Genomic DNA, 12,898 nt, shown 5'->3' with positions numbered 1-12,898 from the left:
AGCCATATGTTGAAGTCTCCAAGAAGGGTGAGGTTGGGATGGTTTAGTTGGAGGGTGGCAATAGAGTCGCAAAGGTTATTTGCGAAGTGTCTATCGTAGCCTGGGGGACTGTAGATTATTAGGAAGCTATGTGAGAGCGATGGTGAGAGGGATAGTTTAACAAGGAGAGATTCGCAGGATGGAATGGAGGGTTGGTTATCGATGACTGAGGCGCGGAAGAGAGATTTGAAGACGAATGCTACCCCTCCTCCTCTGGACGGACGGTTCAGTGGGATGAGGGAGTAGTTGGGGGGCGGGGGGGAAGGCTTTGTTGGCGATTGGGCCGAAGTCGTCAGAGAACCAGGTTTCAGTGATGAAAACTAGGTCTGGTTTGTCAGAGGTGAGGAGGTCAAAGATGGAATGTCTGTTTTTTGCTATTGATCGGGCGTTAAATTGTAATTCTTTGCATTCAGGGACTCGTTCTTTTCCCTTTAGGATGTGTACATTAAAGCTGAAATGATACTCTTTTGGCTTTACACACAGGGGCCTGCAGCCTGCGGCTCTCCAGATGTGTGGACTACATCTCCCATGATCCCTTATCATAGACGATGTTGGATAAAGCTGATGAGAGTTGTAGTACAAAACATATGAGTGCCAAATGTTGACCCGTGCATGGATGTATACATTGTCCGGTTGATTTACTATGCTATTTATGTACTTTGCAAGTAACATTTATGCGTTTGTGTTCTTGAAAGCCAAAACGTAAATATGTGTGCCAATTCGAGCTAAGAAGGTATATGGTTGAGTAACCACATTGTACAGTGCACTAATATCCCAGTTCTACTGCTTAACAGAAGCAGTGATCCTGGGCAAATTATTTTTGCTCTGCCTTATCTGCAAACGTTCTCAATGCTTCCATACCTTTATCCATCACAATATTGGTACCACCATGAGGGAAAATCAGTCTTGTGATTGAGAATCTTTGTGCGATTGTTGCATTAGGCTGACAAATCTAAAGTTTAAAACTTCAGAGTAAACACTTATACTCAGATTTTGTTTGGAATCACTGAATGGGATGTTGAAGCTCATCATGCTGCCTAGGCCCGGAATAAGACTAGAGATTTAAGAGTGAGTGAGAACATGACTGGGGGGGGGGGCCCTATGTGTGGGTCAGGGTGGGGAGAATTACAAATAAAGAGACACAAGTGAGACAAATGCAGTGTGATTAGTAGAAAAGGTTTTGGGATCCACGCAAGGAACCCTGTGTGAGAGCAATGTTTGGACCCTGCACATGGTAAGCCCCGGGCCACTAGATTGGAGAGTACCTCCACTTCTTTTGTCTGACTACAATGCTCTTTGAGAAATGAAGTGGCTGCTGCGTTAGAAAAATGCCCAGGAAGAATGACCAAATCAGACAGAAATCTAAGCACGCTTGTGACGTTAGACTAATGCCAAAAGTCAGACAGCATTACATCAAAGTGTTTGCAATATTAAGAGCAAAAGATCAAGTGCTGTTGGTAAAAAATGTTAAGTAATAAATTACACATACAGAGTACATGGTCCAGCGATTTGCAAAACCTGGGGAGAACAAGGGGAAAGGGACCACAGACAAGGTACATTTAGTTGGATTGCTAAATATATTTTTCATCAAATAAACAAAACCGAAGACTTGTACACTCAGAATAAAAAAAGCAGGACAAAAATCCTGAAGAGAGGCCGTGCTGCACCTAGCTGGACTCTTCACCAAGAGTGTGCTTGTCAAATAGGTACTGTGACAGGCCATTCTGTGGGGCACCCATCCGCCCCAGGTTGATAACATGGTCACCCAACTCCTTTATCGACTTGACCTGCTCCTCCAGTTTGTGGGTCTCGAGGAAGTCGCACAGATGTAGGTCATTGCGGTCAGTGGACAGCTTGTGCAGATCCAGAAGTGACTGGTTCACACTCTTCCCCAGCTGCAGGGCACCTTCTATGGCTTCCAGTCCATTCCCCTATTCATCACGCTCTGGCTTCTTTACATCCTAGAGGAAGATGTGACCACCCCTCTGGTTCTGCAGCTTCATCAGTTTCTATGCATACTCGCGCTCCTCATGCGACTGGTGCAAGAAAAACTTGGCAAAGTTCTTCAGGGCAACATTATCGCGATCAAAGTAGTAGGACATGCACAAATAGACATAGGAGGCATAGAGTTCCAGGTTGATCTGGCGGTTAATGGCTGCCTCGCAGTCCTGGTGATAGTTCTGTCTGACCTGGGAACTCATGGTGATGGACGGAGAAGACTGGAAAGACTGAATGGGTGACGATTCTCTAAAAGCCCACTGGCATTTAGTTTGTCAGGTGGCTGGGCCTGGCTACGGTTTAGGATTTCTTAGGCTGTGTCTGGGAATTATACCTTTAATCGCTTGGCTGAATCTACTGGGAAATCTGGGCTGCTGCAGACAGAGGACTCCATCCAAAACTGTTGGAGCAGGAGCACTCGGCCCATGTAACTACACTAAACAAAAAACGCAAGACTCTGTTCTTTTTCTCCCTGACCACTTTTTTAATCCTCATCCACTTTAAAATGAACATTACTTGTGATTGCCCTGGCGCTACACGCTACAATATCCTCTAATAACATAGCCTTTTGCCATTTATAACCACCGTACAATGTGACCCCTTACTCACTAAACTCTTCTTAGGCACAGCGCCCAACATTTGTTAATAGAGATCTCTGAAGGCACATCATCCCAGACCAACCCTCACCCGTAGAGCACTTCATTTGTGTGGCATCCAGCCCCCTCGCCACAGGACCACCAATCGATACAAAAATAAGCAGTATTACATAGACATTTAATAAGCAATTCTGTAGGTTTGCAAATTAAATTGCAACTTGTGTAGCACAGCAAGCTATTTAAGTTTCCCTGTTCAATGAAAGCACAGCTCTCCTGCATTCCTCCCTTGCTGTAAGGGCTCTCTCAAACCCTCTGTTCTCTGTTCACTGCAAGTTCAAAGGGGCTTATGGAGATGGTGTACAGCAGTTATCATCTCCGCCCCTCCTAAAAGTGCCAATGGGTTGAGGTGGGAGTGCTAGGCAAGAAAAGTTTATTTCGAAGGGATTGTGTCCTCCGTCGTATTACTTATCTGTGATGTTAAAATTCCAGCTTGCTGGCCTTGGAAATGTTTTCAGTAGAGGGCACTGCGCGTTGTCGTCCCTCGAGTTGGTGTCCCTCTACAGCCTCCGTATCTGCGCCGACGTCATCGTGCGTATAAATAGACTCGCGCAGCTTCCGTTGCTCAGTTCTGTTTTTCCATGCTTCGTGGGCCTCGGAAACGTGACGCTCTGTTCCTTTCTTCAGGAACATTCTGCTTATTCTTCGAAGATATCATCTAAATTCGATGGCTTCTTCATCCGAACCATCACCCCACGGTCCGGTTTCAAAAAGTGTCGTGACTGTGGGAAGAAAATGTCGTTGACGGATCCTCACAGGATCTGTTTGTGGTGCCTGGGATCCGAGCATCACTGTTCGGAATGCGAGGACTGTATGTCCATGACGGCGAAAGCCTTGAAGGAGCGTAAGGGGATGTTAGAAAGAGGTAAGACTCTTAAAACTTCTACTCCCTCGAAAGTTTCTTCGGCAGAGTCGAGACATTCGTCTCCTCGTCGGCACAAACATTCCCGTTCAAGGTCTCAAAGCGGTTCCCATCAGTCTTCGAGATCAAAACACTCTAAGAAGAGGTGTCGTAGATCTTTCTCTTCTTCTTCTTCCTCTACCTCCCCAGAAAGGGTCACCTGCCCCACGAAACACAGCTCTCCAGCTAATTGGGAGGAATTCCGTAAGAAAATGCTTAGCGTCTTCGAGAAAGCGGCCTTGACCCCCTCGGAAACGTCTAAAGGTGATACCCTGGGTGAAAAGCCCTAAAAATCGAAACGCTGTGAGTCTTTGAACCCGGCAAGAGAAACTGCCCGAGGGCGTCATGAACCCTCGAGTAAAGGCAGTAAGACCGCGTCACTGACGCCATCGTCGAAGGTTTCTTCGACTCACATATCTGCGTCATCGACACCTTTGTCAAAGGGACCTTCGACGCATAAATCGGTTACATCGACGCAGTCTTTGACGCCACTGTCGACTCACTACATCTCAGACAGTAGAGGTGTCGAGGACTTCGACCATTACATCGAGGATGCTGTCGATAATTAGACGACACCGAGTAGGATCCAGATCCTCTCGAGTACATCGAGGTCTTTTCAAACTTTTTCGATGCCCTTTTCAGGATTGTTGAAGCCTTTGACTTCCACGTTGACAACCTCAACGTTTTCTCAGCCAGTGACAACCAGTTTGGCTCCTTCTGCTCTAGAAATGGGTTTTTTTAAACCATATCCTAGGTTTGACTATTTTAGAGCCTTGTCCTCTATATATGAGGAAGGGGAGGATTCCGACCATGGAGAGACCCTTTGGTTTACAAAGGACTACAACACCCATGCCAAAAGAATTAATCTCTGAAGAGAACAGATTAAAAGACCTTCAGGACTACATGAGGCAAGTGGTTTAGATATGTCTCCAGGAGTAGAGTTTGCTAAACCAGACCCTGGGGAGCATGCTGCGACCCCTTATAGGGCTGTGATGGCCAGAATAGTTGAATTCATGGGGTGGTCTACACCTTCTTTTCAGCAGGATGACCTTACTGATATTGTAGATAAAGGTCCACAGGAGGATCCTATAGTTCCCTTTCATACTGCCCTGCAGAGAAAAATCTCTGCAAATTGAGAAACTCCTGAAGTTATCCCGGCAGTAAACAAGAAAGTTTCCGCTAAATACATGGTATCTGCGTTTCAGATCCTGAATATTTGAGCAAGCATCCAACTCCAGAGAGTTTAGTTGTACAGGCAGCAACTTCATCAAATAGTAGGTCTGCATACCCTACTATTCCACAGGACAGGGATGATAAAAGATTTGATGCCATGTCAAAGAAAGTCTTTTCGGCATGTAGCATGGCGCTTAAATCTATTAATGCCACTTGCACGCTAGCAAGATTCAGCCATACACTTTGGGAATGTGCTTCATCTGCGGCTGGCTGTCTCCCGGAAGGAGAGGAAAGGGAAGCATTCTTAAACACCATCAGGGATGGAAAGGATGCAATGTGCGAATCCCTTCAAACAGGCATTGATTCTGCTGACAGTATCAGAAGGGCCATGGCGGCAAGTACCACAATCCGCAGATTTGCGTGGTTGCAGAAGTCTGGTTTTGCTCCAGATGTACAAGCCAGACTTTTGAACATGCCCTTTGACGGCACTTCTTTATTTGGTAAGAAGGCTGATGACAGCCTGGAGAGATTACAAACATCCAAGGCAGCAGCGAAATCTCTTTGGGGCTGCAATCCGGCAGACTCTGATTCGCCCTTCAGGAACCTCCTCCAGGGGTAGGTCCTTTCGCTTTTACTCAGCATTCGGAAAAGGCAGAGGAAAGCCAGGTCACCTGTAGGGGGAAGGTTAACTCAACATCTGGCAGAATAGCAGGCTATTACGTCAGATGCTTGGGCATTGGAAACAGTTGCCCAAGGTTACTGCCTGCCCTTCCTACACACCCCTCAGTGTCATATACCGGGGAACAACAGACACGCTCCTTATGCAGGAGATTGTAGACCTGCTAGAGAAGGGTGCCATAGAGTCGGTACCCATAGCAGAGAGGAACAAGGGTTGGTATTCCCCCTACTTCCTAATACCAAAGAAGGACAGAGGACTGAGACCCATCTTGGACTTGCGAGAATTGAACAAATTCCTCAGGAAAGACAAGTTCAAGATGGTAACTCTTTCTCAGATCTTCCAGCTTCAGGACTGGTTGTTATCTCTAGACCTAGACCTTCAGGATGCTTATTTCCATGTGCTAATCCATCTCAAGCACAGGAAATACCTGAGGCTCGCAATTGGCAACTCTCAATATCAATTTCGAGTTATGCCATTTGGGCTGATCTCCGCCCGAGGGTCTTCACCAAGCTAATGTCGGTAGTGGCTGCAAGTCTTAAGGAGGGAAGGGATCGACGTCTACCCCTCCCTGGACGATTGGTTGATCCAGCTAGATTATGTCTGCCACTTCCTTCACAAGCTGGGCTTCTCCCTCAACCCAAAGAAGTCACAGATGATACCATCACAGAGACTCCAGTTCATTGGAGCGGTCCTAGACACTTCCTGGGGAAAGCCTCGTCACCAGAGGTGAGGGCTCGAGATATTCTGCAGATGGTCAACAAATTTCAAAATGCCCAACGTCTTCCAGCCTTCGACTATTTGAGGTTGCTAGGCCTCATGGCATCCTGCATCTTCCTAGTGCCAGAGGCTCGCCTGAGAATGAGATCCCTCCAATGGGCACAAAGAACCCAATGGTCGCATTTCTCAGGAAGAATGTCAGATCTCCTTCAAGTCCCGGACAGAGTGGCTCGAGACCTTCAGTGGTGGGCCTGTCGGGAGAACATTTTGAAAGGAGAACAGTTTTGGCAACCATGGCCGGAGATAACAGTAGTCACGGATGCCTCACTCACGGGGTGGGGAGCCCATGCCAACGACTTGACCATCTCAGCGGTCTTTGGTCTCCATCAGAGTCCAGACTACATATCAACCTGTTGGAGTTGAGCGCAATCAGATTAGCGCTGAAAGCTTTTCTCCCATCAGTACAGGGGAAAAATGTCCTGATAATGACGGACAACACAGTGGCCATGCACTACCTCAACAAAAGAGGAGGCCTAGGGTCCCTGCCACTGTGCAGAGAGGCAATGCATCTCTGGTTTTGGGCAATTCAAGAAGGAATCTCTATATGCAGTTCACGTAGCCGGAGAGAAGAACTTGACGGCGGACGCTCTGAGCGGGCAGAGCACAGTCTCCCACGAGGTGGGAGCTAGCTCAGGAAGTCCTTCAAGGGATCTTCACCCTTTACAGAACCCCTCAAGTGGATCTGTTCGCCACCAGCATCAACAGGAAGTGCGATCAGTTCTGTTCAAGGGAATTTCCCCCGAGAGTAGCTCTAGGGGATGCGTTCATAGTAGACTGGGAGTTTCCACTTCTGTACACGTTTCCTCCAGTCCCTGTCATTCCTCAAATGATCAGGAGGTTGTGAAGATTCTGGAAAACCATGATCCTAATTGGCCCGGATTGGGCCAGGAGAATGTGGTACCCGGACCTTCTGGACATGTCCATCTGCCCTCCAATTCGTCTTCCGCAAAGGGAGGATCTTCTCTCGCAGAAGGGAGGTCAGGTTCTCCATCCAGACATCAGAACCCTCAACCTTCACGCTTGGTTTCTGAAAGGTTGAGGATTGGGATCTCCCGGATGACATCATGGAGGTGTTGCTTTCAGCTAGAAAGCCAGCAACAAAGACTTTATACCGCTGCTGTTGGAACACATTCTGCAGCTGGTGTAGAGAAAAGAATATCAAACCCTTCTCATGTAGTACACCAATGGTGTTATCTTTCTTACTCTACTTAGCAAATTCAGGCCTTCAAGTTGCTACGATCAAGGGTTACCTCGCAGCGCTGTCAATCTTTAAGCGCACTGCGGAGGAGCCTTCATATTTCAAAATACCCCTGGTAATCCAATTCCTGAAAGGGTTAACTATTGTTTTTCCCCCCAAAGCCTTTCCAAGTTCCATTGTGGGACCTAAATCTAGTCTTACATTTTCTGATGGGTACTTCCTTTGAACCACTCCATTCTTGTTCATTAAGGTTTCTCACTGTTAAAACAGTCTTCCTAGTGGCTCTGACATCTGCCAGAAGAGTGAGCGAATTACAAGCTGTATCTTGCAAACCTCCTCATACAACCTTTCATAAAGACAAGGTTGTTTTACAAGTGAAGCCTAATTTTCTCCTGAAGGTGGTTTCTGAATTCCACATTACCCAGAAAATAACTTTACCTTCATTCTATCCTCGTCCCCACCCAGGGAAAGAGGAAGAGAGGTTACATAAGCTGGATCCAAGGCGTGCCTTGAGTTTTTATATCAGCAGACTTGCTAGGATAAGGCAAGCAGACCAACTGTTTGTAGGTTATGCAGGACTCAAATTAGGATTGCCATTCACGAAACAAACCATTTCAAGATGGATTATTTTAACCATTTTAGAATGCTACAAATTGGCAGGGAAAGAACCCCCTCAACATCTTAGGGCTCATTCAACCAGAGGTATCGCAGCCTCTTCGGTTCTCCAAAGAGGGGTTCAAGACATTTGTGCGGCTGCCACATGGTCGTCCGCGCATGCCTTTACAAGCTTTTACAGCCTGGATTCCTCCTCTAGCCAGGAGACAAGATCTGGGAAAGCTGTGTTACATTCTGTACATTCTTAAATGGAAGTATTCCAATTTTCCTCCCACCTCCTTTTTTACACCACTGCTATGGGAGTCTATCAAAGATGAGCAATACGTTGGAGGACACAATCTCTTTGAAGAACAAGCTACTTTCTTACCTTGTAATGTTCTTTCGATGGGATGTTCCTCCGACGTATTCCTCATCGCCCCTCCCATCCATCACCGCAGTAAAATTTCCCTTGTTGCAGCTTAGGCTCCTTCAAGGTCAATAACCAATTCATGCACAGCTAATTTTAAGCTTCAAAACGGAACTGAGCAACAGACGCTGCGCGAGTCTATTTATACGCACAATGACGTCAGCGCCGATACAGAGGGACGTCGACGCGCAGTGCCCTCTACTGAAAAAATGTACGAGGCCAGCAAGCTGGAATGGATAACATCAAAGATAAGGAATACGTCAGAGGAACATCCCATCGAAAGACTGTTACAAGGTAAGAAAGTAACTTGTTCTTCTTTTTCAAATAATTTCAAGCCAGAAGTAATCAGGATGATACTTTTATTACGATAACTATATTCTGTTTGGCAAAGATCATTATGCATTAGCTTTATATTTTGTTAATGACAATGCTGCAATTCCATTCCTAAAAAAACAAATTGATACATAAGGCATTATTACAGTATTACTACTGTAAAACACTGCATTGTCTGTTTTTCAGTAAAGTTTAGATTAGTGTATTGTGGCTAATCAACAGTATTCATCCCTTCTCCCCCGGGGGGGCGCTACCTCTTTTGAGGCTGGGCATGTGGCCCGCTCCACAAGACCCTGCCTAGGGGTCTATGCAAGTGTGACTTCGATGTGAGGAACTCCCTCAATCAGCCACACTATCAGCATATATGGGACTACCTACTGGGAAGAAGAATGCAACATCCTAATATGTGGCTATAGGCAATGCTGAAGCAAAACCATCAGAGACCATAGATGTCCCTTTAAGAGTCTTGCAATTAACTTAGACAAGTAGAGGGGTGAGTATTGGACGCAGGGGAAGCCCCCTTATGTGATCGTACCGAGAAGAGATGGAGTCGAGACTAGTGTGATGAATACAAGGATGTCTTCACTCCTTTCCCGGGGCTAACTCCCCCCACCATGTGGCAAGAGGACGGCAGCCGCTACCTGATTCTGCCCCTACGGGCGGCTTTGAGGGAGGACCACCTGGGGGGAGGTGATGCTCAGGAAGACCAGATGGTATCAGTGGAGAAAATCACATTTCTGATGTTTGTTAATCTGCTTAGAATCACATGCTGTGCATAGTCCGACATCCAGTGGTCACTGCAGAGTATTGCATTTTGTTTTTCGTAGTCGAAAAGGGGACGTCGACAAGGCGTGTCTGTAACACTATCCCTATAGTGACGTGCAGTGTACCCACAATCCCTCACGCGTCGAGGTCCCTCAGATTGTTTTTTTTCGCCCAGTTATTGGTCGCCTTTATGTGGAGCTCCTCGAGAGACATTGCGAAATCATTTCCTCGACCCTTGGTCGTTTATTATTATTAATAACTATCACATAGATCCCTCCCTCGACGTAGCTGCCAAGCTGTTCTCCGCCGAGCAAGATCTTCAACGGAAGGACGAGCGGAGGAGATCCTTCGGCGCTGCCGAACACGTGGCCTGGCTTCGCCAGACTAACTCAGTAGGGAGAGTGGGGTTGTGTGGTCATTTCTTTGTTTTCACTCTGAGAATGCCTTTCTCTTTCCCCTCCCTCTCTTTCGAGGTCGTAATCACATTTGATGCCCTCAGCTATGGAGAGGACGCCCTTTAGGTTTTGCACGCGTTGGAAGGGCAAGTTTACCTGGAAAGACAAGCATAAACGGTGTAACCGTTGCTTGCCCCTCGATCACAAAGAGGACGGCTGTGCGGCCTGTAAGTTACTTAAGCCCAAAACTTTAAAGGACCGCAGGGTCAAAAGGTGGGCAGCCTATGCGATGTCTAGGTCTGACTCCTCGCCCGCTGCCGCCGAATGTGATGAGGACAGTGATTACACGGCCTCCGCAACGGAGGTTGTAGACCTCTCGAAGGAGCGTTCCCGCGCCTCGTCGTCCGGCCCCGACAAGCCCGGCTCACGCCCCGCTTATGGGGATGAACACCCCAGCGACAAGGACGAACACAGAAAAACACATAAGCACATACCCAACGGCACGCATTCGTCAAAGACGAAGGCAGCCATAGCGTCAACAGAGGCGTCGGGTCCACCGTCGTCTTCCGCTGACCGTAAGAGTCGCACTCCCTCCCTGCCACCGCTTCCGCGACTGGGCTTTCTGTAAACAAGGGCACTAACCCCAAATCCTCAGGCGACGCGCCTCGCAAGAGTGCGTACGTTGCCAGTAAAGACTCGGCACTGCCTAGCACAACAGCGAGTGATCCCTCGACGGAGAAGCTGATCGCCGAAAGCCTCGTGCGTATAGCTTCTAAAGACGGCCAGAGACGGACGGCGGGTGACACGCCGAAGACCGCTCACAAGGCCAAAGATACGACGAGGATGCCGGAAGGTAGGCTGGGACAGCTCCCACCGTCGACAGAAGGCCCTAGCCCGCGCGAAGGTTTCTCAGAAGGCGAAGGGACCCTATCTTCGACGCTATGGGACAGAACTAAGTAACTACAGGGAGAGGAAACTCCCTTTTCACTCCCAGACCGCTCTGGCCTACCTTACTGGACTGTAGAGCGGTTCCAGTCATGTATGGACAAGCTAGACAGGTTCATGGCCATCCCAGAAAATAGGACACCCAAGAGGCCAAGGGAGGTACTCCAGGAGTGGCCAAGGGCTAAATACCCGAAGCTCTTTAACCCCCTACAGGAAGACATGAACTCTTACGACCTCACTGAAGAGGACTCTCACTTCCAGGAAGAAGATGAGTTTGTGAATAATGAAGACCAACAAGAGGAAGAAGGTTTTCATGATGACACTGACATAGGTGAGGAGGGCTACGAGGAGGACCCAGGTGAAGGTGGCTCACAGCCCTGGCAGTCGCCATCAGGGTCTACAGACCCCGAGATTATAGACATTTCTTCTCCTCAGACCACACTGGTCAGGAACCCATCTCCAGTAGACGATCAGCCCACCTTCAATGCGCTAATGAGGAAGGCAACAGCACATTTTGAAGTTGAAACTGGGGAGGTCACACCAGAAACTGATTTTGTTGAAAGGATTATTAAAGAAAAACCTCCCACTAGTCAAACTATTCCTATCCTCGCCTCAGTTAAGAGACGAATCACCCCATCGCTGTCCACCCCTGCGCTGTTAAGAGGGGTCAATCAAAGAATCTAGAAATTGTTCTCACCCTCTCAGTCAGACCCATTATATATCTGGGGTCACTCAGTCCCGGACTCCTTGGTGGTGACTAACACAAGGAAGAGGGCTGGGGTTCCACTGTCAACCAGCGAGGCCCCCCCAGATAAAGAAGGGAAAAAGCTTTATGCTGTGGGCAAAAGAATTACCGCCTCGGCAGCGTTTTCAAATAGGATTGCCAATAATCATACATTGCTGGCAAGCTATGCTGATGCTCAATGGGGAAAGCTTAAGCAGGACATCGAAGAAGCCCCTGAACCTCTAAGAACTCGCTTATTGGCTACAGTTACAGAAGGAACTCTGGTCAACCAGAGCATCATTAAGAACACTCTTGATGCGGCAGAAACTGCTGGCCGTTCTTTGGTGCAGGGAATTCTGCTGAAGCATCACATCTGGCTTCGCAATTCCGGTTTCAAGGCAGAAACGCAGGTGTCACTCATTAATAAGCCAATAGAAGTCAAATATCTTTGCAAGGGCAGTGGACGACGCATGGGAAAATGCGAAGAAAGAATTCGACACCATAAAGACCTTGGACCAAATCTCAAAGCCTCCAAACAGACAGGGATTTGGCAACAAGCGCTTTTTTCGTAGCCAACGCCAACAGCAGCAACAGCAGTACACTGCGGGCAACTGGCCCTCTAATCAGGGAACCAGTAACCAGTATAACCAAAGAGGACAACACTGTGGCAAGGGCAGAGGCCGGGGCTCCACCCCCAGAGGCACCCCGTCAAATAACACCAAATGACCCGAAGGTTCGGGTCCTCTCCCATGCGTCTCCGGTTGGGGGCCGGAAAAACCTCGTTCCTATCAGCATGGGAGGGAATAACATCAGACCGGTGGGTATTGTCAACCGTAGCCCACGGGTACTATATAGAGTTCAATCGGTCCCCCACCTACAGACCTCCAAGGGGACGACGCCTGTCACCAGAACACCTCGTCATCCTCCTGCAAGAAGTAGAACAGCTGCTACAGAAAGGAGCAATAGAGGTCGTGCCCCTATCTCAGGTAATGGAAGGTATTTATTCAGTGTACTTCCTTTTACCCAAAAAGGACCTAACCATGCGCCCTGTACTAGATCTGCGCCCAGCGAACAAATTTGTAAAACCACAAAAATTCCGTATGGTAACATTACAGGAGGTAATTCCCCTGCTATCTCAGGGGGACTACATGACAACACTGGACATGAAAGATGCATACTTTCATATTTTGATGTTGCCAGCGCACAGAAAATACCTCAGGTTCATGATAGAGGGCAAACACTACCAGTTCAGAGTGCTACCCTTTGGCATAGAGTCTGCACCGAGGGTATTCACGAA

General features: G+C 47.9%; 1 protein-coding gene and 1 pseudogene across 2 annotated transcripts in view; one reads left to right on the top strand and one right to left on the bottom strand.

The window, feature by feature from the left end:
* Positions 1-12,898, top strand: part of RSBN1L (round spermatid basic protein 1 like) — a 473,016-nt gene that overhangs the window by 207,356 nt on the left and 252,762 nt on the right. The window lies entirely within an intron of this gene.
* On the bottom strand, positions 1,489-2,585 carry LOC138512924 (ferritin heavy chain, oocyte isoform-like; annotated as a pseudogene).

The sequence above is a fragment of the Ambystoma mexicanum genome, chromosome 12 (assembly GCF_040938575.1).
Source record: "Ambystoma mexicanum isolate Mex_15411 chromosome 12, UKY_AmexF1_1, whole genome shotgun sequence".
In the NCBI taxonomy this organism is placed as follows: Eukaryota; Metazoa; Chordata; class Amphibia; order Caudata; family Ambystomatidae; genus Ambystoma; species Ambystoma mexicanum.
The sequence above is the reverse complement of the archived record's forward strand: the minus strand, read 5'-3'. Positions and strand labels throughout refer to the sequence as shown.